The sequence below is a fragment of the Nomascus leucogenys genome, chromosome 21, assembly GCF_006542625.1.
Source record: "Nomascus leucogenys isolate Asia chromosome 21, Asia_NLE_v1, whole genome shotgun sequence".
Classification (NCBI taxonomy): Eukaryota; Metazoa; Chordata; class Mammalia; order Primates; family Hylobatidae; genus Nomascus; species Nomascus leucogenys.
Genome location: NC_044401.1, coordinates 14,936,436 through 14,962,821, shown reverse-complemented (window position 1 = coordinate 14,962,821; position 26,386 = coordinate 14,936,436). Strand labels below are relative to the sequence as shown.

Sequence of the window (26,386 nt, the reverse complement as noted above, 5' to 3'; positions counted from 1 at the left end):
GACACTCAGTCCTCAGTGCACTTCCTTTTCAGATTTTCAGATTTCCCTCTACCTGGCCTTATGGGCTCTTTTGAGTAAACTTTCTCCTGAACTCTTCAACCTACAATTAATTCAAGAATTATTATATGGATTCAAGGACAGAAATACAACTATTTCATTTTAATATACATAAGGTTTAGCTTCTCCATAAAATCTTAAGCTTCTTTTGGGAAAGATATACGTCGTGTATGATTTCATGTCTTTTGCAATATTGTGTAGAGCACTCACTGAGGATATGCTGTTAAAGGCCAGGTCTTTGAATTTTTGAATTTCTGGAATTCCCCAGGGTCAGGTGCTGTTTTTTTCAAGTGTTCTAGTTTAAGGCTGGGCTATGTCTGGTACGTACTTTGCTCAAGGGGACAGAGACATGGAAGCTGCCAAAGGAATGCCAACACAGGACACAGTTCCTCGGAGGTGGTGACTAAACTGTATTGAGGAAAGGAGACAAAAGCCAGTGAACAGAGCTCTAGGGAATGGGAGGAAAACAGCCAATTGACAGAATCTCAAACAGAAAGACTGGGGTATTTTTTTTTCTTACCTGCAATCTTTATTTTTATTTTTTATAGAAAATATGTATTATACATATATTTTTTGAAATGTTAAAAAACAGCCTCTGCTTAAAGTCTTAAAGTAGAGTAATCTCAAACAATTTCAATGCATTTTGACTTTAATCCAGATTTTATATACTATATAAATTGATAAGTGTGAATGAGGCATACATGCATTTTTATTGTATTTAAAAACATTTTTTTTACTTTAATGTATGTCTCCCTGTTTCCATTTTTCTAACTTTCCTTCTTTGTCACATTGTTATTTTATCCAAAAGAGACTGTCTATTACTCACTGTTTTATATCTTTCTGTTCTCACGAAACAATAAATCATAGAAATCACACTAAATCAATTGTTCACTGATATAGTTTTACTTCATTTTTTAATGGCTGAAGAATAGTTTGTGATATAAGTTTACCATATTTTTAACCATTTCTGTATTGAAGGGCCTTTTGCTACATATTCATTAATTGGCTACAGTGAATTAGACTGTGATAGATGCATATCCTGTACTTTTTTTCCTACTTACTTGTGCTTTATTTTATGCTTGGACTAACAAGAAGAAGGTTTTCTGTGTCACAGAATAGATGCATTTTAATTTTAATGGACATTACATTCCAAAATGTCGTCTATAATACTTTAGATTTTATACTTTCCAGTCAAGTCATCACCATTTTAAACTGTTGCCAGCCTCAGCAGTGTAATGTGATATCTCTTTATCTCTTTGTTACTTTAAAGTGCATTTATATGACTAGCAGTCAGTTTGAGCATCATTTTCATATACTTGATAATTTGAAGATAGTCTCTGTGAATTGCTTCTTTAGCCTTTTTTTCTGTTGAGCTTCTATTCTCATCTTGACAAATTTTCAGTGTCCTCTGTGTATTATAGAAACAATCTTCTGTCCATATTCTCCATTGCATGTATTTTTTTCAAAGCCTATTTTATGTCTTTTGATTTTGTCTGTGTTATCTTTTGCTACAGATTTATATGCCTTATCTCTTATAGTTTCTGGGTTTTCAGTCTTAGTTAAGAAGGTCACACTTGCCCCAAGATGTGTATATAATCTCCTAGATTTCTGTAAAAAAATGTTAGTTTTACTTTTTACAAATAAGACTTTCATACATCTGAAACTGCTTTTTTTTGTACATAATGCAAAACATGAATAAATAACTGACTGTGCCAGGGCTATTTGTTAATCATCCATCCTTTCTCTGTGCAATGAAAGACAACCTTTGTCAAGTATAAAATCTGCTATTGTAATACTGAATTGATTTCTAGATTCTGTCTTTCTTCTAAGGATTTATTTATCTATGTCATGCTGTCAAAAGAATGACTGGATATTAGTACTTTATAGAATTGTATAAGATATTCAGCATTTTATATTTCTATGTCTACTTTTACTATTTATCATATGTATGTAGGCAATCTATAAAATCTACACTGGCATACAAATAGTTAAGATAATTTTTTTTAATTCTGAAAATTCATAGTTGGGATTCGTATTATAATTGAATAATATAAAATCAGTATGTTAAGTTTAAAACATTAATAATTTTATTATATTATTTCCCATCTGGAAACCTAATCTATCTTTCCATATGTTGAGGAACTTGTTATATTTCCTTCAATGAGATTTTATAGTTTTGTTCATGTAGGTCCTAAGCCTTTGAAAATATTTTCTTAAGCATATAAAAGATACACTATATATAGGTAAATTTTATGTCAGTTACTCAATTCCAGCAAAGTTTATGGGTTCTATTTTACGGGATCTACAGCAATAAGTTAAACATGTGATTTTGTGTGTGTGCTGTATTAAAACAGCATATCATTATCCTATGTATCATAGTCTAAATATAAAGTATGGGTCTTTCTTTCTCCTACCTATAATTACCTTAATGTAGATAGTTTATAACCTATCTCTTCAACCTGTTCTAGAGTCAATGACTCTATATTACCCATGTCTGTCTACTATCAACTGCCTTATTAGTAAATAGTCCTTTTTCCCAAAGGAGTTGATGCAATCACCAACTCTTGTCATTCAGAACCAGAACATGAGCTTCTGATTGACTCTTAGAAGTGATGCAGGCTCCATGATTTACACAGCAGATTCCTATCTGTCTGTCTATCTATTTATCTAATCATCTATCTATAGACATATGGGTGACCTAAAATACACAATACATCCAATTTCATTTGAAGTTTATGCATATATTATTTGTTGTACAAATCATTTGAGAAAATATATGTTTGGACCTTGGATTTTATTTTTGTCTTTTTGTTTTCTTTAAAGCTATGGACCAAATTCTAGTTCCTACTTAGAGCAACAAAGCAAATAAAAATCCATAACATAAATCTATTGCAAGTTAGTTGGTGACCAGACAATTTGTACCCAGACAGCCATGCCAATTAGAATTCTGCTTTGTACAGTAGCTATTTTGAGTCATAGCCAAAAGTTTCCATTTTCACAACAATAGAACAGATGCTAAGTTATACTCAAGGACCTATGATTTGTGTAATAAAAACTGAGACAAAACATAGACCCTACAATTTAAAGCTTAAATATGGCAAAACTCATTTTAAAAGATTGACGTATAAGGAATTAATCACAGCTTAATTTTGCACCCAAAGTTGCTCTAAGTAGGAACTAGAATTTGGTCCATAGCTTTAAAAAAAACAAAAACAAACAAACAAAAACAAAAAACAAGGTCCAAACCTTTATTTTCTCAAATGATTTGTCCATTTGTCTCTGTTTGTCCTATTCTGGGCTACAGAATTTCATGGCTCCCATTATTAGTAAACATACTAAGAAGGAACAAATCTGAGGGCCTGCATTTGAATCCTTGCTCTGATATAATGAGTTGTAAAAGCTTGGACAAAGTAAATTTCCAGTACCACATCTATGAAGTACTTACTATACACTTTATATTAGTGGTTCTCAACCAGGACCAGTGGTGGTTGTTCCTGCCAGGAGGAGGCTACTCACATCTAGTGGCTAGAAGTTCAGGATCCTGCTAGACATCCTACAATGCATAGGACGGTTCCCACAACAAAGAATTTTTCAGCCTAAAGTGTCAATAGTGCTGATGTTGAGAAACTCTGCTTTATAGGAGTTTTGTGAAATAAATGGGATACTGCTTATGAGGTACATTGAACAAAGCACCTGGCCTGTAGTAAAGACATACACTGTCACTGCTCTCATTATTATTGCAATTAATTATCTGAACTCATTTATTTTTTCCATTCAGCGTTTTCTGAGAACACTTTGTGGTTGCTTGTGGGGAGGGATGAAGTGGTAAACTGCGATATGGTCGATATGGTTGAGTGCCGAATTATGCAGTAAGCAAAATGCCATAAAAGTAATGACATATTAAAAGACATTTACTGGTAACTGTTTTATGATATGTCCAATAGTTTAAATCCAAACATTTACTCTCTTCTAGGAATGCTTTCCCTGCTCACAGCACTTTCCCTAAATTAGCAACTCAGGGTAAGGTGTTTTTTGTTTTGTTTTGTTTTTGTTTGTTTTTTGACAGTTTTGCTCTGTTGCCCAGGCTGGAGTGCAGTGGTGCCATTTCGGCTCACTGCAAGCTCTGCCTCCTGGGTTCAAGCCATTCTCCTGCCTCAGCCTCCCTGAGTAGCCAGGACGGCAGGTGCGTGCCACCACACCTGGCTAATTTTTTATGTTTTTAGTAGTGACGGGGTTTCACTGTGTTAGCCAGGATGGTCTCAATCTCCTAACCTCGTGATCCGCCCACCTCGGCTTCCTAAAGTGCTGAGATTACAGGCGTGAGCCACCGCGCCTGGCTACTCAGGGTAAGCTCTTAAAGTGAGCTTCATCACATACTAAAACAAACAAACGCCAACATTATCTGTATAAAGTTTCTGTTTTCTTCTATTCCTTAAATTTGATCAGATATGATGCAACAATGTGGCATCTTATATAAAATGCTCTCTTAAAGATAAGAAAAAGGCCGGGTGTGGTGGCTCACATCGATAATCTCAGCACTTTGGAAGGCTGAGACAGGAAGGTTGCTTGAGGCCAGGAGTTTGAGACCAACCTGGGCCACATAGCACAACCCCTTCTCGGAAAAATAGCCAGGCATGGTAGCGAGTGCCTGCCACCTAGCTACTCAGGAGGGTAAGAGCAGAGTATGGCTTGAACCCAGGAGGTTAAGGCTACAGTGAGCCATGATCCCACCACTGCACTCTAGCCTGAGTGACAAAAACCCTATCTGTAAAAAATAAATAAATTAATTAATTAAATTAAGATAATAAAAAGAAAAACACATTCACTGAATTAATGATTATATAATCTGAAAGACCAAAATACGTAAATGTTGTATGTGCTAGCCTTGAGGCTAGTAAACCACCAGATGGATAACTTAAACTCTGCTGTGTGTAACTCAAGCTCTATTCCATCTGGTTTGCAGTAGGACTTTTTGATTAATGAATAAAACCTGACATACTAAGCAAAGAGAATAGAGATTTTAGTTAAAGATTAATATTAGATCAGCCAAGCCTTACTTCGTTTACATTTGAACAATTAAAGAGCTCTCGCTCTATCGATTTTAAGACAGTGTCAAAGAGTGGTGGTAGAACCAGCAACATTATCATTACCAGGCAAATTGTTAGAAATGCAAAGCCTCAGGCCCCTAACCCAGATTTCTGGAATCAGGAACTCTGACGGTGGGCCCAACAATGGGTGTTTAACCACAGCCCTCCAGGTGATGCTGATGCACACTGAAGTTTGCCAACTGCTGTACTAAAATGAACAAAACAAAAGAGGAAGCTGCCTTCCGGTGATTCCGCGAAGTAAATATATCTATATGGATTTATTCTCCATTTCTCAAGGAAGATGCAATCTAGATTCACTTTTGCTGAGAGTTTTTTCCTCTTAACTAAAACACAAGGGATTAATTTACCTTGATTTGCAGTCTCAACTAGATTTGCAGTGGACCTAATAATAAGAGAGAAGTTTCCTGACTTGGTTTCCATGGCTCTAGACTTCCTCTTGCTAATGCGCAGGATAAATTACTTTCTGTAAAGGGAAAAAGGAAGAATTCTGGGATTGAACAAAGTTTCTACCACTTATAGCTAAGTGACTTTGAGCCAGTTCTATCACCCACATTATCCTCAATAAATCAAGGAAAAACTAACATCATAATAATATTGATTCTTCAGACTTGCTACTTCTCTATGAACATGATACATCTCTCCATTTATTTTGGTTATCTAAAATTGGCTCAGAACGGTTTTGTAATTTTCAGTGTAAAGGTCTTATACATAATTAGTTAAATTTACTTCTAGGAATGTTGTTTGATGCTATAATACATGCGTTTTTTAAAATCTGTAGTTTATTAATAGCTTATAATAATACTATTGATTTTTATATTTTGATGTTTTATTCTGTGATGTTTAAATACTTCTCATTACTTATGTAGTTTCTTGGTAGATTCTTTTATATATGTAGATTCTCATGTTCTCTGAGAGAGATATAATTTTGACACTTTCCTACATTTATGGCTTATATATATTTTTCTGCCTCATTGCATTGGATTGAACCTCTACAGCAATATGAACAATGAGTTGTCAGAGAAAATATTCTCAGTGTTAATGAGTTCAATATTTCACCATTAAATGTATTCTTAACAGTAGGTTTTTTTGTGGATGCCATTTTCTTCTATTCTTAGTTGCTCAGAATTTTTATTCTGAATTACTGAATTTAGTCATTTTTTTTGTTACCTATTGAGTGGAACATAAGACTTTTCTTTCTCTTTCTGTTTGTGTAGTATGTTCAGCAGTTTGTTGAATAAACTCCTATGATAGCGCCTATAATATTTTACCTAAGTTATTCAATTATTTATCTATACTGTGCAGTAATCAGAGTTCTGCAAATAAACAGAACCAATAGAATGTGTGTCTATAGAAATAGATTTGTTTTAAAGAATTGGCTCACCTGATTGTGGAGGCTGGCAAATGCAAACTCTGCAGGGTGGGCTGGCAGGCAGGAGACCCAGAGGGGAGTCCATGCTGCAGTTCAAAGGCAAAGATGATCTGTTGCAGAATTGCCTCTCACTTACGTGAGGTCGATCTATGGTTCTGTCCAGTCACCTTCAACTGATTGGCTGAGACTCATCCACATAATGAAGCACCCAATGCTTTACTCAAAATTCACTGAGTAAATATTAGTCTCACCTAAAAACACAGAAACATCCAGGATAATGTTTGACCACACACCTGGGCACTGTGGACACCTGAAATTAACCATCACATATTATTGCTATTTCCTTCACTGGCTATGCATTCACCATGTTGTACACTTTAATTATATACAATTTTTATTTGACAGTTCACCTTGAAATTGGCCTGATTTCCCCATAGAACTTGTATTTGTGATTTTCCTTGAATGGAACTAGAAATTAACCTTCCTGGTCTTAGAGCTTGAAAAAATTACATTTGTCTTACCTAAGTTCCTTTCTCAGGAAACCAACCATCAGGTTTCCTGACAGTATCAAGGAACTGAAACTTACCAGATCACTGCATCTGGCCAATAAGACGCAAGACCCCCCACTCATCATGATTGCCCAACAGACCACCTGCTACCCATTGACTAACTCGTCGTTTGTACACTTCCCTAATTTCTGTTTTTCCACATGTAGTTACATTTCTTCCATGCTCTAAATACCCTCAAATTTAGTCACTTGAAGAGATGGATTTGAGGTTAATCTTCCATTCCCCTTGACTGTAGCATCCACATAAAATCTCCTTCCCTGAAAATACTCATTGTCTCAGTGATTGGCTTTCTGTGTGGTGAGCAAAACCGCTGGTGTTTCAGTAACAATCTTAATAAAACAGGAATTTTTAAAAATATATAAATATACTGTATGAATCTTGTAGCATGAATAGCAAGGAATTAAGAAAAACTAACCCCCTCCACCACATTTCCTTTTTCAGGAAGGGAAAAATCAGTATCTTACAGTACCGTTTCCACTCTAAGAAATAGTACACATTTTATGTTACAAGCAAAATTTTATGGAATAGTTTATGAAATAAAATTGAACCTCATAGTTTTTAATTTCTTTGTACAATAATGTTTCATTTAGGCACTGCCCCATCCTTCTTTTAACTATTTACTATATAATTTTGGTCATAACTTAAAGTGGATTTATTTTCAGTGCTTTTTTAAAGTTAACAAGTATCTTTGGATACTGTAGTTGCCCTGAGTTGAACTCCATGTTTCATAAAACAGGCACAGTCTTCCTTTATGGGAGGAGGAGTTTCTTTCTATGTCTTTGGTTATTAGAATTAGAAAAACTGCCTTGATCAGCATACATTAAATTTTTGAAAGTTAAGTTTTTCACTCTTGTGAGACTAATTCTATCGTATTCTTCATTTGTTGATGATTATGATGTGACTTCAATTTACCCTTCCTAATGTGATTGTGAATTTTCATGTAATGAAAGAAGAGGCACAACCAAGATCACTGCACAGCGTTAGTAACACGTAGAAAATATATTTCACATTCTGAGACGAGATAAACTCTTAGTTCTCAAGGTCACAGAATGCTGACAGTTAATTGGCCTTTTGAGAAATCCTGAAAGAAGACTAAAAATTGCATTCAAGTATTATTCAAGATTTTGTATAATAGCAATACAAAAAAAACACCATGTGGTAAATTACAATTAATTATAATTGTTTCTACAAATCTTTGCTACATACAAGAAAGTGTGATGTAGACTACTAATTTATGCTTGGAATTGATATTTTTTTAACTACCTGTCTGATAAAGGTCTCTTACTTGAGGAGGCTACATGCCTGTAATCCTAGCATTTTGGGAGCCCAAGGCAGGTAGATTGCCTGAGCTGATGAGCTCGAGACTAGCCTGGGCAACATGGCAAAACCCTGTCTGTACTTAAAATACAAAAAAATTAGCTGGGCATGGTGGCACCCGCCTGTAATTCCAGCTACTCAGGAGGCTGAGGCATGAGAATTGCTTGAACCCGGGAGGCAGAGGTTGCAGCGAGCCGAGATTGCACCTGCACTTCAGCCTGGGCACGAACCTCACTCTTTACTAGTCTCATACTATATAGCAGCAGGACTTTATTTAAGAGTGTTTTCTGTAGCTGCAGTAGTAATGATGCAATTATAGAACCTTCAAATTGGCTAATTTCTTCTTCAGAATTATATGGCAGTTTGTACTGGGTTGAAACAAACAGTGCAATGGACTAAGCTTCACCATCAGAGACAAAGCAAGACTTCAAAAACTCAGAATAAACCTGGGCATGGGTTGCTTGTTGCTGCCACTGTCCATGTTGTTCCTAAAATCTCACTTCCAAGACGCCTCTTCATATCTCTCCTGTAGAATTTCCACATGCACTTAACCCGCTGCAGACATAGCAAGAGAGGAGTACACTAAAAGAGCAATACAAGCATCTGTATTTTAAAAACCTGTGATGGTCAAAAAACTCTTATTCCTATCTTATGTATAAAGAAGACTGCAAAACTTAGTAAGGATGGTATCTGACAACTGCTGATTGAGGATCTTAATAGGACTTTTCCTTGTTTTATTGAAGAACTTTAGTTATCCACAGCATAATGGGACCAGAATAGTATGAATTATTTATTCATTTGTTTAATTCAATGAGTAGTAATTGTCTCCTGTTTGCCAGATTCTGGGTCATGTACCAAGGATACATTACAGAACAAGGTGTTACTTAGAGAACTTACAGTTCTAGTGAGGATGATCAAGTTGAACAAGTAATTATAACAGTTAAAACATGATTAAAAGTGATTGTATTCATTTTCTAAGACTTCCATAAAAAGTGCCACAAACTGGTGACTTACACAGAAGTTTATTCTCTCGTTGTTCCGGAGACTAGAAATCTGAAGTCAAGGTGTCGGCAGTGCCATGGTCTCTCTGAATACCCAGAGAAAAATTTTGCCTCCCTATTCTTAGCTTCTGGTGGCTCCTGACAATTATTGGGGTTCATTAGCTTGCAGCTGCATCACTCCAATCTCTGCCTTCATCTTCACATGGACTCCTCTCTGTTTATCTGTGTGTCCTCTCCTCTTATAAGAATACCATTCACTGGATTTAAGTTCCATCCGAATCTAATATGACCTCATCTTGATTTAATTGCATCTGTAAAGACCCTATAACCAAATAAGGTCACATTCTGAGATTCTGGATGGACATAAGTTTTGGGAGGACACTGTTCAACCTGCTATACAGGTATATATTTATTTTTAGGAGGAAAACATCTTTTGCTATAATTGGGGAGATACTTATAAAATATGAGGATCCCTTCCTAAATAATATAAAGCAACAATTTTAGATAAAGAGACCAAAGAAATAACCTGAATATTTAAAAAATGAGGAAAAAGCACAGAGAGTTGAGTTATTGGATGAACCTCATACAATTCAATATGGAGAGTCTTGGCTTTTAGATATCATTATCTTGGAAATATGAACTTGCAATGGTTCACTAAGGTGCTTTTAACAATGCATTGAAAATTTTCATCTGTACAGATATGAGACCTAAATCTTATTTCAGGCAATAATTGCTATGTTATTGTCTTAATGTCTTAATGAAAACCACTGAAAATATCGCCTCTCACTGACTGGTAGAGATGATAACGAGCTATGAAATATTACACATTCAGGCAGAAGAAACATGAACTAACTTTACCGACAAATCCGGTAAATAATCCTGGATCCTGGATTCCCGGGTTTTTGCTTAGAATAGATTCAACCAGGAAAGCTACCTGACTTGCACTGTGCTGTGATCTGAGTAAGAAATAAACTTTTATTGTGTAAAGCCATTAAAATCTTGAGGTTATTTGCTATGATACTTAGTGTTAATTACCCTAATACCTTGACTTTTGAGACTTCAAGAGAACTTATAGATTAGTTGATTTACTACCTTCATTTTATAATGAAACAGAAAGAACATGTCCAAAATCCCTCAACTAATTAGTAGTTCATCAGTATAACTGGGACCGTAGTCAAAAAATCATTCTCTAGTTGTTTGCTTCAGAAATCCAGTAGAAATGACAAAGTCTTAGAATAAAAATATTCTATAAATACATTTCTTTTTATACCAGAATCTGACACCATAGCCTAGCCACTTGGTGACATTCTTTGAACAATGGTAACTCTGGGTCAAGGAGAGAATTAATTAGTGTGTAGAAAGAAGACACTGAGCTAAAAGTGGTTAGATGTGAATTTGACGCCAGGTGGAATTTGAAAGGAAATGAAAAGAGGAAGACAGACACCGAGTTTTTTCTGGGGGAGGTTGTCAGTTGTCAGTAATCAGCAGAAGAGAAAAGGAACATATTCAGGTCACCTGGAGACACATCTCTCTGGAAACTGAGGCATAATGGAATGTCCAGAGTGGCTAGGGTTACGGGCAAATTGGGGATAAATATTAGGTAGAATGGCAGTTCTAAAACTAAAAATTGAAAAAGTGCAATGTAACAGCCATCTAAAGGAGCTATGGATAAGTTAGGTAACCAAATAAATAGTTTTTTTTTTTTTTTTTTTTTTTTTTTTTTTTTTTTGAGATGGAGTCTTACTCTGTTGCCCAGGCTGGAGTGTAGTGGCATGATCTCAGCTCACTGCAACCTCCACCTCCCGGGTTCAAGTGATTCTCCTGCCTCAGCCTCCTGAGTAGCTGGGACTACAGGTATGCACCACCATGCCCAGCTAATTTTTGTATTTTTAGTGGAGATGGGATTTCACCATGCTGGCCAGGCTGGTCTTGAACTCCTGACCTCGTGATCCACCACCTAGGCCTCCCAAAGTGCTGGGATTACAGGCATGAGCCATCGCGCCCAGCCACAAATAAACAAAGTTTTGAGAAGGGAACTGAATGAATTTAAACAGAGAAGAAGGTGTATTTCACTTTGCAGCAAAAGCTTTTATGTGCAGTGAGAAGTGCAATGGCAGTTGGAAAGATTAGCAAATCTCGATTTCTTAGGATTAAAAAGCTAAATTTTCTTTAGGTGAAGAGGTGAAGTGAATAGGAAAAATATGAGGAACATCATGTTCACAGAGGGAGAACCTTAATTAAGCCAATATTCAATCCATTTAAAAATCATTTCAAACATAATTCCAAACTTTGATGCTTGGTCTTCTATTTAGTTTTTGCAAAAGAGTAACCTTTTGGTTTTTTATTTTATCTGATTCCCTGGGTAGTCCTACTAAAAGGAATTACTGTAAACCTACATTCTTTACCATGCGTAACATAAGGTTTCTATTTAGAAAAGAAAAAAGTCAGCACTTTTATTTAAAGTGGCTTTTAAAAATCCACAATAGTTTTGTTTAAGTTTTTAGGGAATGTTTTTAGGGAAACTCAATATTTCTTAAGACTCTAAAGCAAAAAAAAAAAATGTTTTGAAGTCAAAGCAGCAGCAAGTTTCTTATCACTACTCATAATAAAAGAGTCACAACCTTCAGGCTGAACAGCAGTTATGTTTAGTTTCTGTTTTAAACATTAACAGTGAAGTTTTCCTGAGACTAATTTTGCATAAACAATGTTGTCTCCTTAGTAAATTTAGAAGAAATTTGCTTGCTAATTAAGTATAGCCTTTCAGATTACAAATAGTTAATGGAAATGTTTCACCTTCTCACCACACTCTCAGCTTTTCAACTTACTGTATACCCATACACACTGCAGTGAATGCTGGTTGTTGTTGATGATGGCAGTGATGGTGAATATTTCACATTCCGTTTTCTTTGGGTAACAACAACCCAGTTTCCATAGGAATCAACTATTTCTCACTCAATTTGATTTTCTTTGTGTTACCAATCATAGTGGGGATTTAACCAACCAATCCTAACACTTCATCCTCCTGACCACAGAATTTGGTTCTGGGAAAGTCATATGACCCAAGTTACACAAATTGGAGTGATTATCTGGCATTTTATGTGAACACTAAGGAAAGCTTTTTCTTTGCCTTTAAACCATGATGTGATTCCAGAGCTTCTGGTGACCATAACCCAGTCACACAGAGGAAAGCCTGAAAAAATTCTCAAGTAGCTGGCTTAAGCATGGCTTTTTTTCTCTTTGTTTCAATTTAAAATATATTGAGTGCCTATTTTATGCAAGATGCTAGGCTAGAGACAGTAAGAGGCTGAAAGATAAATATGGTATTACATCTTTGTTAAGCTTTCCATCTATTTAATAGCTTGCAATATTTTAATCATCATAGTTTATTCTACAGATTCTAAGTAGAATATATTTTCTTCCAGCTATTTGATACCTCTGAAAATACAGTGATGAGAAAACAGACATGCTCCCTCAACTCATGGAGCTTATAGTTTATGAACAGAAAGACATTAATTAAATAGCTATGGGAATATTTAGTTATAAATTATGATAAATATTCTGAGGCATATCTAACGTATTTGAATACTTATATAAAAGAAGAATCCGCTTGAGATTTGACAGTGGAATGTGGTTGTGGTGGTAATATAGTGAGACTTGAAAGCTAACGCTGGAAGAAGGGAAGGTCTAAACCCTTAATGCTACTACTGGGCCCTGAAGAGAAATACGACATTGTGACACTAGAATAGGAATGCCGCCTTTGACTTAAATGTTCAACCTCCACTACCATTCTCAATCATCTTCCTTGAAACTCCCTGGTAGCCTAAATAAAAGAAGCAACAGAGGTTGTTATAGAGGAGCTATTGGGACACATCCTGGAAGTCAGTGTAAAGTGGACTGAAACAGCAATGGTCCCTACATTTCTGGGACACCCTCCACCCCCCTCCCCCACAATGGGGAGGGGCAATTGCTTCTGGCTGACTGATGGTGAGGAATTTCTAATAATAATTAATTATTCAATGAAAAGAATGAGATAATTTTTCACAAGTGTAATTTAACTATAATCCTGCAAGACATTCTTTGAATAAACGAACCTTGAGGAAGCAGAAAAGATGGGTCTACTCGACATATTTTGCCATCTGTTTCAACTTTGCTGGGATGAGTTTTCTGCCATCAAAGTATTGGGTCTGGTATAGGTCCTAACCTATACCAGATAGTAGTCTGTCATTGCTTTGAATGAATGAAAGATTGCAATGAGAAACAATTCACATGTTTGTGTTCAGCAGCTTTGCCTAAGTTCTAGGTAGAATGACTTTTTATCCTAATATATTATTATTGGTCATATCTCCATTAATGTCTCTTCATCAATTCCTTTCAGAAAAAAATATATTTGATTCTATCAACTTCTTTATTTGAAAAAAACTGTATTGTTATAAAGTAAAAATCTTAACTATATTTCTAGCTCAGAAAGTTTGTAGTTCTGTGACTAGCATCTTTTAAACATCCCACTGTTCCTACAGAGGAATTTTACTAACCACAATTCCTACGCTAAGAACTAATAGAGACAGTTAGTGATGACAAGTATCAAGTTCATTTCCAAAAGTGTGTGGTTATTTACTGTTCAGTATTCAGCATGTGGAAAACTTTGGTGGAGTTCTTCCTGAGGAATTGGAAAAGACATCAAAGAGGAATTAAAAGTACTCAAAGACTTGGGTTTAAGGACATCAAATAGTCAAAGATTAGAGAAATGCCATTCTAAATAGGAGGCAAATTAATAAAATTACACGCAAAGAAAAGTAGAGTTTGATTTTTAAAGATCTTTAAAGCTATAGTGTGAGCATTTCAAAATTATTTCTAATGAATTTTCAAATTAACTATTTCAAAAGCGATCTACTCTCCAACAGTTTATATCAATTTCTATCAGCAGACTATAATCTAGAGAACGCTCATATGGTAAGCAAACTTTCCTTGTTAGAGAAAATTTCTTTGAATTACCAACTGGTGAAAGTTTGCTATAATTGGAGACAGCAGAGAGGGAAAAGTAATAACTTCAAATGAAAATTCTGGCTTGAAGGAAAGTTGATTGAGTTAAATTATGAAATGATCAGTTATTTGTGGGCATAGGTTTCTTTTCTGATTATAAGATCCATATTTCTGCTCTTTATAATCATCTATAGGCCCTTTCATGATTCCTTGTTTATGTTTTAAAAGCTTCAGGAAGAAATGCAAGCAGAGTGTGTAAGGAAAAGAATTAAATTCAAGAGAAAAATAAAACACATTAAATAATTTAAAGTAATATAAAATGAAGCAAAATAAAATTTTAAAGGCTACAAGTTAGGCCATTTGATTTATTAGAAACTAAAGAAAGACAGAAGACTGGAAAGAATAAAGGAAGAATGGATGAATAGGTATACAAGTATTTATCAGACCATCCATCCATTCATTTATCCATCCATCCATTCATTCATTTGACTCCAAACTGTCTACACCCCAGATTCATATTTCCAGATACTTTTTGGACAACTCCCTCAAGACTTTACAGCTTTCTGTTTCTTAGTAAGTTGAAAGCACTAACATTCACTTAATTTCCCAGGATTACAAACTCAGAGTCATTCTTTATTTGACCTTCTTGACTGCCACTCATACAAAATTATCAAGTCGTACTGATTCTACATTTGAAAAGTCTCATTTGTTTTCCCTTTTTGGGGACACGTCATAGATCATCTTGCATGGATTACTGCAACAGAATTGTAACTGTCTTCTGATTTTATTTCTTAGAGCACTTCCAATTCATCTTATTTATTGATGCTCAATGTATTTTTCTTTATTTTTAAGAAATAATTCTTTCAAATACACAAGATATACAATATAGCATAACAGAGAACAATATTTAAAAATTGTTAGTATTTTGCAATGTTTGTTTTAAACATTTTAATTATTTTAATTTTTAGGACATAGAATACTACTGCTAACAGCTGAAGACACTTTTGTACCCCTTCCCTGTTTTCATTTCTTTCGCACCCTTTTCAAACAAACTGAGTGCCCTAAGGTTGGCATGTACCTTACCAACCATTAAAAATAATTGTATCATGTATGTACACATTCAAAGCAATATTTTGTATAATTTTTGTATTTTAAAATAAAAAGGCATGGTATAATACCAGGCATATTCTTCTGCATCTTGCTTTCCTTACTCAACATTACTTCACGTTACTTCAACATTTTTTCATTCAACATGATATGATGTATTCCTGTTGATACAATTAATTTGAAATTCTGTGTAGTGTTCCATCTTCCCATATTTCCTAATATTTATTTTTTAAGATTTTAGTTTCAGCTTGTTATTAATCATTACCTCTTCCCAATTGGTTATTATTAGTATTATTAATAGTGTTAGTGGCAGTATAAGTAGTACGAGTGCCAGTCACTGCTTGTTTAAATTTATAAACATCTTCATCAGTTTCTTTGCTCATTTCTTCTTGCATCCTACTGTGTTTTTATGACAGGTTCCTTGTTAATAAAGTCCATTTCTTAAGTAGTGAACTCTTAAGAGTCTTTGACTAAAAGCATCATTTAACTTCCTTCTTGATTGAGTCCACAGAAATGAGTGGAGTTCAAAGTTTACCTTGGCACCAGATATTATTTTATCCTTCTCTGGAAAGTTTTACTTTTAGCCAAATTATTATTTTTGTATATAGCTGTCTTAGTCTTCTCAGGCTGCTATAACAAATCACCATAGACTGGGTAGCTTATAAACAACAGAAATTTATTTCTCACTGTTCCAGAGGCTGGGAAGTCCAGGATCAAGCTGCTGGCAGACATAGTGTTTGGCAAGGGCACATTCCTCATAGGTGGTTCCTTCTTGCTGCATCTTCACAGGGTGAAGGGGTTAGACAGCTCTCTGGAGTCTCTTTTGTGAAGGTACTCATCTCATTCATGAAAGCAAAGCCCCCACGACTTAATCACCTTTTAAAGACCTCAGCTTCTAATACTGACATATTAGGGATTATGTTTCAATGTATAAATTTTGGAGAGATGCAACTATTCAGACCATTGCAGTATCCTGTAATTTTTTTGAATTATTTTAAAGATTTCTATGTGATTGATGATTTATATTTCTTAAATTCAAAAAAATCTGGACCTTTACTATGTTGAGTATTGCCTCTCTTTCTCTTTATTATGGAATTGTATTAGACATATGTTACTTACTGAATCTATCATTTTGACTCAAAACTTCTTTTCAGGTCACCTCTAACTTAACTTCTGAGTTACATTTTATATGATTTTTTCTCAAGGTCATCTTTTCCTGGTTTATTGTCTTAATGGAATTTACCATCTAACAGTCTATAAAATGTACTTACTGTCTTTGTAATTACTTATAATTTCAGGGGCTGTATTTCTTAATGTTGACTTTGTTCCTAATTTAAACCTACCTGCCCTTCTTTTACACCCTTATTGTTTTCATTGTGATTCCTATTTTTTAAATCTTCTTAATCATTTACCACTTGGGTATTAATATTATCATTTAGTTTATAAATTATTATTTCCAATTCTTGGGTGCTAGTCTCCCTCTCTGTTGCTTTCGCAAACTCTCCCTCATAGTGGATAGTTTCTTCCTTTATTATATAATTTTTTAACGTGAGCTAATCCTTAGTAAGATTCTTTGTACTCTGGGAAATCTAAAGTGTTCTGATGTATGAGAGGGTTTCTGTAAAGTGGTTTATTTCCTCTGTGGCTTTAGGAATTTCAGTGGTATGGTAGGCATTATTCCTAGATGGCCCTTATGACCGTTGTGTCTCAATATTACCCCATGATTCTGTTATATTACATGGTCATGATGGTCAATTTTAGGTGTAAACTTGGCTAGGCTACAGTCCCCAGTTATTCAATTTAATAATAATCTAAGTATGGCTGTGAAGTATATACCAAACAGTATCTGAGACAGATCTTGACCAATTTAGAAGTTTATTTTGCAAAGGCTAAAAATTGATATGGTCTGGCTCTGTGTCCCCAGCCAAATCTCATCTTGAATTGTAATCTGAATTGCAAACCCTACGTGTTGGATGTAGGACCTCATGGGAGCTGATCAGATCATGGGGGCTGCTGCCCCATGCTGTTCCCATGATAGTCAGTGAGTTCTCACAAGATGGTTTTATAAGAGAATATTTCCGTGTTTGTACTCATTTCTGTCTCCTGCCACCCTGTGAAGAGGTGCTTTCTGTCATGATTTTAAGTTTCCTGAAACCTCCCAAGCCATGAGGAACTGTGAGTCAATTAAACCTCTTTTCTTTATAAATTACCCAGTCTTGGGTATTTCTTCATAGCAGTGTGAGAACGGGCTAATAGAAAGATGATGACCTATGAACCTCAGGCGGTCCTAAGAACAGGTGTTCGAGGTGGTTGGGTTACAGCTTGATTATATACATTTTAGGGAGACATAAGTTACAGGCAAAGACGTAAATTAATACATGTAAGCCATACATCGGTTTGGCCCAAAAAGGCAAAGGGCAGAGCAGGGTAAGGGGTGTGCTTCCAAGTGGATTTCAAGGTTTCCTGACTGGCAATTTGTTGAAAACATTAAACTTTGCCTGAAAAAGTGAAATCAGCTTGAGCTACAGTAATGGTGGTGGTGGGCACTATGCAAGCGAAGGTTCTTGTCATGTAGATGAAGCCTCCTAGTAGCAGGCTTCCTAGAGCATAGATGTGAATGTCTGCTAGGGAAGGTGTTATACTTTAGGAAAGACCTAGTAAGGGTAGGAGATTCTCTACAAAATGAAAAATGTCCCTACAAGAGACAGCTTTGCCCTGCTATTTCACAATATGTCAAAGAGATATATCTTGGGGTAAAATATTTTGATTTCCTTTTGGGGCCTGTTATCTGTTATTTTATGTTATACCAGAGTCACGTTGGAGTTCGTATCTTATTGCTACAGAGTCTGTTCTGTCGGTCTTAGGATCTCTATTTTAATGTTAATGCTGGTCAGTTGTGCCTGAACTCCAAAATGGGGAGAGGCATTAGGACTTCAACATATGAATTTTGGGACCCAGTTTATCCCATGATGGAGATACTGCATGATCACTTGTCAGGATATTGTCCAGAGGCTACTTCTCATGAAAAGTAGATTTTTAAAAAGGCACTAATACTAGGAATCTATGATTCAACACTCCTAAAAACCACAATGGAAAGTTTCATATAAAAGAATATTCTTTATAATTTTAGAAGTGTCAAACTTTAAGTTTCCTAAACCTTATTTACTCTCAATTAGTATCTCCTCATAACTTCCAAGCTATTTCTTATCTGTTAAATCTGGACAGAAACTTTTGGTACATATGGAGGGGATATAACACGTAACTATCTGCTTTATTATTTTAATGATAATTCGAGTGTTACATATTTTTCAAATATTATTGTGAGTCAAATGATTCGATCTAAAATAACTTTTTAGAGATAAATATGCATGAATAAGTATATTTTAAGTAAAATTAAGCTTATTATAACTTACTTATTTTAGACTGTTTATAGTTAAGATTTTAGAATTGTCTTTATTTAATACTTTTAGGGTTAGCCTAAGGCTTCTCTAGGTTGGGGAGGCTCAAGAAAGAATGGAAAAGAAATAATGAAGCAGAAGTGGTCTGTGTTTTTTACAGAAAAAAAAAAAACAAGATAAGTTGCTATCTTGAAACTTCCAAGCTAAACAACATAATTATAAGAAAAATCAGGATCAGGTAGTAGAATGAGAATACAGTTTCACAATCAAATAAATTCCTTGGAGACAGATACTTCAGCATTAAGTAGTCTTCCAATCTGACAAAGGCAATACAGGGAATATAGTGTATATTATTACATAATACCCCTTCTAAGCCTAGGATAGTGCCCTATAATTAAAGATACTGGAATACAAAATATAAATATTAATACTAAGAAGATAAATGAAGAATATGCATGTCTTTTATAAGTTAAGGTGATGTTTCAATGCTTAAGTTCAAGTTAGTCAGATTTTACCACCAAAATACATTAAAATAAATTTAAAGATTTTGAAGCTCTTGGATTTCAGAATTTTTCATAGGCAATTTTGGACTGGCATAAACATTCAATGAGCTGTGTATTTAGTGGGGGAAAGATGAGATTCTGAAAATCAGGGTAAAATGTGTGATTCTTCCATAAATATCAAAGAACATCTTGACTATAGGGCTTTCCAAATAATTATAAATTTGTTTAAGGAACTTAACTGGACACATCCCTTTCATCTAGCATTTGCACTGGCTTTTTAAAACCTGTACATTTATAATTCCATCTGAGTAGGAACATATTTTACCACTATTAGCACTAAATAAATATTGTGATGTCAAAAGGTAACCAAACCCCCAAATTGTTGGCCATGTGCTGCCTCACAGATCCCCTGACTTCTGTTTTCCTTTGGGAGAAGAGCAATATTTGTCAGTAATTGGACACTGTCATTCTAAAGGGGTCCTAAGCCCACAGATGCCACCATAGCTGGGAGGAATCTGATTTGCAACTTAACTAAAACAAAGTCATTTACTTCTTTTGTTGCTCTGCAAAGGCAATTAGAAGCAGAGCAGCAGCTGCATATAATAGTAGAATAAGGCACAATGGGGAGTGTGTGTGTACGTGTGCTTTGCATTTTAAAGCAGGTATAAATAAGCACTCTTTTCATCTTTTCATTTATTTTAATTCTCTCAAAGAAGCCAGAATTAGGAAAATTGGAAAAGAACAGGGAGAACCTTGTAAGAGAGCTTATTTGTCATCAATCTCTGCTTTTTCATTTCTGTCAGTTTTAATTCCAGGATGCATTCCCATGACTTAAGTGATCCTCCACTCTAGTTCTGTGTTTAGGATTTTTGCAATGACAAAGAGCTTAAATCTACCACATCTTGATCCTCCAGTAACAACATTTGTCACAATTAAAACAAACATTTACTTCTTGTGCTAAATGGTTTTCCTGACAATCTCTGGCCTTTGTTCCATCTTTGCTATCTGTTCTCCTGAGGCTGTTTTCCTTAACCTAACTAAACCAACTGAGAGATCAAGGATTGGGGCTTGTTTAAGTAAAGAAGATAGAAACACCTTTCTATTAAAACTGCTTTTGAAACACACTCCATCCTTTAATTTTACTTTAATAGTTTCTCCTACCACCTACATTTGCAGTTAAAAAAAGCTTCCTTGTCATACTCGTAAGTGACAAACGGTTAAAATTACTGATGGCAACAGCAACGTGCTGGATAGTAGTTAATTATGCTCTCCTACATGTCTTTCATTAAGGTGCTGTTTTCTTCACCAGAGTCCTCAATAAGGCATTTCTCAAAAGGCCCCTTAGGAATCTGTGCAAGAAGGAACAGTCTATCAGGGAGCTCCAGGCGGCATGCAGAGCTGAAGCCTGTGAGGCAGTGTTATTGAGCCTGAGTAATGCAAGCTGACAAGGTCTGATCAATGGGACTCTCTGGGGGTATGGTCTGACAAATGTAGGCTCCATGACAAGCATAGTTTTCTAAACAATGTGAGGCTTTATTTACTGGTTCATTGGTTATGAAAAAGACTTAGTCCAGAAGAAGAATTGGGATTTAATGAAGAAATTGTCCCCAGTAGTTGAAAGCAATATGAGTTGATGGTATTATTAATGATGGGCTTATTGGTATTCATACTTCTCATCCTATGGCATCAGCAAAACCTCTGGCTAAAAAAGCATTACTAAGGAATTGCCTAGTGGCAAATTTGGGTGAGAAGAGTCACATTTCTGGACTTGGCATCTTTGTGTTTGCCAAGGTATGCCAAAGGTGAAAACTAGTGCCGTCCAATGGCTTTGAAGCTTTGACTTCTAAAATATGTTCCATTATAATAGTCTTGACTGTAATGTTTTGTATCTTCAGTTTAGAGCAGTCTTTCTTTACTTTACTGTTTTGTAATTTTCCATAGCTAATGAAAATAACTTAAAAATAAAATTTGGAAAGGAGCATTCTTTACTTGGTTTTTACTATATTAGAAACTACATCTTTGAAACTAGTTACATTGTTTTTCCTAGATATGTTTAGTAACAGAAAGAGGGGGCTTTTAAAGTAAGATCTTTCAGAGATAATGCAGTTTTGTTGAGGGAGATTGAGAAGCACCCATATAACATGAAGTGACAGTTAGTACACAGGATTTTAATCTCAGTCTTCAGTTCCTCTGGTCTAAACAACTGACAATAACCCATAACAAGTATACGTAAGAAAATAGTTCTTTCAGAATATTGCCTTGTCCTACATCATTTATGTTACAATGGCAGCTTCTTAACTTTTAGGTCCCTGTTACTAAGTTTTTAGTATGATTGAAGTTTTTCAAACCATAGGTTTCGTTATCACCTAGCATACTTTGAAAATTGTTGGCCGTGTTTCCATAATGTTATGGCTCTCTGTTAACCTTTGTGATTCATCCACATCTGCTAGTGGCTCTACTATATTGTGTTATTATTGTTATTTTTATTATTTTTATTGGTAGAATGACAGAGGAAGAGTCACGTTCGAAATCTCTATCTCCTTGGAGAATGAGAAGGAAAGAGATATCCAATTATCAAGAGATACGGAAGCCATGATGTTTTCTATGCAACACTATTCAGTATAATCACCTTTCTTATTCACTTCACCCTGAATTCCCTATAGTCAAAAGAAGGATTGGCACCACTTTGATTAATATTTAAATTTAATACACTATCTTCGAGTCAATCCCATGCTGGGAGTAATGTATTCTTCTGATAGATGCATAGCTTTTGTCCAAAACAACTCCTTAATTTGCTTTAAAATCAACCAGTACTTTGTCACAATTTTCAAATTCTTTTTTTGCTTCCATTGTGGGGCCCTATTAGGATCTGCAAGAACTTCTTAAAATGTGAAGATGACTATAATCATAACATTTCTTTATGAAGTTCAAATTCCACAAATTCTTTCATTAATATCACTGAATTCATGTCTTATAATAGCTAAGAGAGTTTTTAGTCCACAAATACAGAGAGGTAAAATGTAGCAAATGAGTGAGTTTACAAAGAAAATTCATATAGATTAGATTAACTACACTGATTAATCTACAAATCCACCTTAAGTTCTCTCAGACCTGAATTTAAGCTTTTTGACTTCCAAACAAGTATTTTATTATGTAGTTTATCCTAAATTCTCCCTAATGACAATAAAATCTTTGAGTCTTGAAAAAAGCATGAAATTAGAATTCAGTGTTTGCATTACCATTTCAGCCTTTCTCTTCAGTTCTGTCTAATAGTGTAGAAGGTTTGTCAACTTCTCTGGGCTTGTATAATGACTGGTTTCTCTTGGCATTTAGCCCTGTTGGTCTCACTTTATTTACTTATGCAGAATATCCCAGATAAAGGAAGATTATTTGAGAATTTTACAATAAATAAATGAATTTTTAAGTGGCTACAATCATTTCTAAATCAAAGCTTTCTAAGTCACTGATAAAAGAAATACATCAGGCCAATTTAAAAGAGGAAAAGTAATGTTAATACAGAAATTTTATGCACATGTTTGTGTGTGTGAGGGACCAGATAAGATAAAGAAATGATAATCTCTAGATGAAATATTTCTGCAGTCAAATCATTTGCTTTTCTTTCTGATAGTAGTTCTCACAAATTTAAATAGTTTTCTTTTTCTTTCTGATGGACTAAAGATATCTCAGGAGTTCATATGAAGGACAAAAACAAAACAAAACCAGTATATCTCAAACTGCTCCCAAGGAACCCACTGTGTGACTTTATGTTAATTTCCCTGTTTTATTATATGTTGCCATGATGTTCAAATAAAACCTTTCGAGTCGAAGACTTGAAGTACAGAAATATAATGTGAAGATGGAAATATAATCACCAAATTCATGACAGTATCTACATTATCTGGAATTAAACACACACACACACAGACACACACACACACTCACACACAAACACAACACATATTCACTGATAATCATTCTTTTCAGATTTTAAAACTTTTCCCTTCTACCAAAATTATTACTTTTGCTAAGTGCCCAAATGATTATATGAATTATGAGTTAAAATGGTTATATGATTTAAAATATTTGGAGAAAAAAAATTTGTCTGAAAATGCAGAAAATTTTTAGATTTTGCCACAACTAAGCTCTTTAAAAGAATGTATTTACTCTGTCTCTCTCTGGACTTGCATGAAGAACCAAAACTTAGTAAATGTAGGGGCACGTGAACTTGTTATATAACTATGAGATCATAGAATATAGTTGCTTCTTATTTTTTTCTAAAATGTGTAGCTCAGAGACCTCCTGATTAACAAAAATAATCTACACTTAAGACATGTAGATTTTTTTGTTGTTAGTCCTGATGAAAAATTGATAGATAACTGAATATACACACATGCATACACACATAGAATAATTTCAATATGTTATTTGTTTACTGATTAACTCTTGGACCAAATGATTCCAAAAGGTCTCAGTCTTAGTATTTTCGGCATCTGAGATTATTAATTATTTATATATTTATAATTATTTATTATTATTAATTATTTTACAGTCAGAGCCATTACAAGGTTGTGAAACTTCACAAACTATCATAACAGTGTGCATGCTGTATATATAACTATGCTCCATATTCCTTAGTATTCCAGTGTAGAAAACAAAATCAATTTTAATCATGTGCTATATATTTTGCTGGTGTGAACTGGTGCAAATAGGAAGAGGGGCAGTAAGTAATGGCTGAAACCACAGTAATGGCTAAGAGGTTGTGACAGTGCAAAATAACGTGCAAAGTGAAATAAAATTTACATCTAGACCATTTCAGCAATTTCTACTTTAAAAATCATCATTGCTTCAGCAGGGAGGAATGATATGCTATCTTGGACGCTTTTCTCTTCTTTCACTTTAACTTCTTCTGGGCACAGATTCTGCTCCTTTGACAGCAGCACAGCGCTCGTTATGTACCGCAAGTCATCAGGCGGAGGTTAGGAGAGTGGAAGCCTGTTCCCTGAAGCAATTTGTTTCAGCAATGTGCTAGAGCATAGTTCACAATTATCTTTAATATGAATGAGAAGCTGGAGCCTCTTGAATAGGCAGATGGAGTTCTGTTTATTCCCCCAAGACCATAAACTTGTCTACCTCTTTTTTCAAAGTACATTCATCATCTTGGTTGCTATTTTGTTTAACCTTGTTCTGCCATTCTTTCCAATTACTCTGCTTAGTTTATCCATTCTGGGTTAGCTAATTGGCTTTGCTTAGCCCTCCTTTTCACACATTTCCATTCCATTCCAGATGCAATTCAAGTCCCATTAGCTCCTACTTCATTTAAACCAACATAGGGCTCATGGGACTGGTAGGGCTGTTGGAGACAGGTGCAACTGGCCAGATGGCTGACTTGCCAGGAGGGTGGAGCAGACCAAGCAGGTCCCCTGCCAAATTCAGACTGTCAGGCTGAGACAGCTAAAAGGGTTAGCAGAGGGTTACACCTCGATTTAATTGTTATAGTTCTTCTGTTATTGGCCCCTGTTTAGAATCCAAATGCATATTATTTTCAGGCTTAAAGCCAACTTAAGAAACAACCAAGTTGCTTATAAAATATTAGGTATCCACCATTATAATGTGTGCTGCCAAGACACTGCTTGGTTCTATTTTGTAAAAAGGAAGTTAAGACCAGTTAGAGAAATTATTTGGGTGCTAACCTTTGTCTGTGAGCAGTTATTTCTGTGCCGTATTTGCTATTCCTCTAAGACTCTCACTCTTTTGAACTCAGAGGGCGCCACTCTGAACCTTGAATTGGCTCTCTTTTATTGGCCAGTGCATTAGTCCGTTTTCACGCTGCTGATAAAGACACACTCAAGACTGGGTAATTTATACAGGAAAAAGCATTTAATGGACTTACAGTTCCACGTGGCTAGGGAAGCCTCACAATCATGGCAGAAGGCAAGAAAGAGCAAGTCACGTCTTACATGAATGGCAGCAGGCATAGAGAGAGAGCTTGTGCACGGGAACTCCTCATTTTAAAACCAGCAGATCTTGTGAGACTTATCCACTATCCCAAGGACAACACGGGAAAGACTTGCCCCCGTGGTTCTATTACCTCCCACTGGGTCCCTTCCACAACGTGTGAATTCAAGATGAGATCTGGGTGGGGACACAGCCAAACCATATCAGCCAAGCATGCAAAATGGAGAATCATGTGGACGTTGACCACTACCAATTCATGGTATCCAATCAACAACATACTGGCCTAATTATTTTTCATTATTTTTTGCCAGAATATTATACAAGGTGTCTTAAGAATCATTATCAAATCTAGATTCTACCCACTTTGCTTTTGCAAAGATGACTGGAAATTCATTTCCTTGTTGTCCATTGGCACATATTACTCTATATTAACTTCCTTTCACTTGCCCCTAACAATATTGTATATTTAAGGGACATCCTTAGCTTGTAATTTCCAATTCACATTATTTGTTTTTACTTCAATTCCCATTTTTTGCTGAACTTGGAGCAATGAACAGTGTTAAACCCCTCAACGTGGAGATCTTATTTTTCTACTTGATTTTTGAAACAGCATATTTTTGGTTTCTATTGCATATTCTGGCTCCACCTTCTTTTTCTTTTTCTTAGTGTATTCTCTACACTGTGTGTTGCTCAAGTATCTCTTCTACCCTCTGGAGTTATCTCTATTTGTTTTTCCACAATAAACTGGCCCTTTTGCATCCCACAGTGACTTTCTATGGTGACTCCCTGTCTTTGGCTCAAGTCCCAAATATTTATCCCAATCACAGGTTTTTATTATATTAATATATGATTTTAGGATTGGTAGATTTCAGAACTAGCACTACAGTCTTCTTAGTTCTATGAGATCAAAGGCTATTATTTTTTATTTCATTTATTCCACAATATGTTGTTAATCCCCCCATCTTGTTTTTGTTTTTTTTTTTTACAAAAATATTCTTTTATTTCTCTACTTTCTTAGTTCC

General features: G+C 35.2%; 1 long non-coding RNA gene across 1 annotated transcript; it reads right to left on the bottom strand.

Annotated features, from left to right (window-relative positions):
- Positions 1-290: 290 nt before the first annotated feature.
- Positions 291-6,810, bottom strand: LOC115832130. Its single transcript, XR_004027571.1, has 3 exons — positions 6,547-6,810; positions 5,513-5,628; positions 291-465 (listed from the first exon to the last, which is right to left on the bottom strand). It is a non-coding gene; the product is annotated as an uncharacterized LOC115832130 (long non-coding RNA).
- Positions 6,811-26,386: the final 19,576 nt, after the last annotated feature.